Source organism: Mandrillus leucophaeus, unplaced genomic scaffold (genome assembly GCF_000951045.1).
Source record: "Mandrillus leucophaeus isolate KB7577 unplaced genomic scaffold, Mleu.le_1.0 Scaffold648, whole genome shotgun sequence".
Taxonomy (NCBI): Eukaryota; Metazoa; Chordata; class Mammalia; order Primates; family Cercopithecidae; genus Mandrillus; species Mandrillus leucophaeus.
Window position 1 is genome coordinate 88,399 of NW_012107008.1, and position 1,671 is coordinate 90,069.

Below are 1,671 nucleotides of genomic sequence, written 5' to 3' on the forward strand. Positions count from 1 at the left end.
CTCCCGGGCTCAAGCGATTCTCCTGCCTCATCCTCCTGAGTAGCTGGGACTACATGTGCCCGTCACCACGCCTGGTTAATTTTTGTGTTTTTAGTAGAGATGGGGTTTCACCATGTTGGCCAGACTGGTCTCGAACTCCTGACCTCTGGTGATCCACCCTCCTCGGCTTCCCAAAGTGCTGGGATTACAGGTGTGAGCCACCGTGCCCTGGTGATAATGGATTTCTTTAACTTTTCATTTGTAGTCATAGTGAACTTTGCTCACATTGTAGCTCACTAGATTTGAGCTAGTAAAATCACAGTCACATCAGAATTTTTTTTTTTAGTTTAGTTTTGGAGACAGGGTTTCACCCAGGCTGGAGTACAGTGGCAACATTCATAACTCACTGCAACCTCAAACTTCTGGGCTCAAGCCATCCTCCTGCCCTAGCCTCCTGAGTAGCTGAGACTACAGGTGCGTGCCACCATGGCCAGATGTGTGTGGTTTTCTTTTCTTTTCTTTTTTTTTTTTTCACTTTTTGCTAGAGATGGGGGTTCTTGCTATGTTGCCTAGTCTGGTCTTGACCTCCTGGCCTCAAGGTGTCCTCCTGCCTCAGCCTCCCAAAGCACTCGGATTACAGGTATGAGCCACCATGCCCCGCCCACATCAGATTCTTAAAGAACTAGGTCACAAGCTATGGACAATGTAGACTTGCTTGCCCTAGCACATTGGATCCAGATGTTGGAGTTAGTTGTTTTTTTTTTTTTTTTAGTGGTAAACATCATCTAAGACTCAGTACAGCTAAATAGTTAACAAATATGAACCTAAGCATCAGACCTCTTTCAATGTCAAGGAAAAAAAAGACTGGAGAAAAATGTCTCCAAATATGTTGAATTTATTCAGGAATGGGAAGAGAATATTAGAATTCAGGATGCATGAAATGGCAAGCCAAAAGTATGTCCAGTGAGGGAAGGGTAAAAGGAAGCTTTTATTGGCAAAAAGGGCAAGTTCAAATAAAGCTGCTTGGAAACAGAAGCAAGAGTTCTGTTCAATGAACAGAGTTCATTGGTTCCAGAGGCTCAGAGCCAGAGTTGTCATCATTTCATTAGTGGAGATGCTGTTACTGGGCAAGTGTTCTTTTAAGAGCATCTTATCTAAATTACTGCAGTCCTAAAGAATGATAAGCTTTGTCATAGAAACATATGTATATGTCTGAAACCTGCTGACTGTGCAAAGGTGGACATGTGTGAAGGATGCGAACTGATCTCTTGTGGAGCTTTTAGAAAGTCTTCAGGAACAGTTCTTATCTCAGACATACAAACATGAGCCCCTTCCTTTGTGCCTTTCTGGCCCTATTTTGTTTGGTTCTGACAAAAGTGATTTCATCCTGGTATCTGCAAATTTCACTCCTCTCAGTGCTGCCTTTCTTCAGTGACACTCTTTGATTATGTCTTATAGATTGTGTTTCCATGATTATTTACTAATGAATGACCACCTTTCCATTCTTAGCACTGCCGTATCAATTCAGAGCTGCATTACTTTGCTACAGAGCTGTTGGAAAATTTACAAGGTCTTCTTGCTTCAATACATTTATTCATTCATTTAACACAGTATTTTTTTTTTTTTTTTTTTTTTTTTTTTGAGATGGAGTCTCACTCTCGCCCAGGCTGGAGTGCAGTGGCACAATCTCGG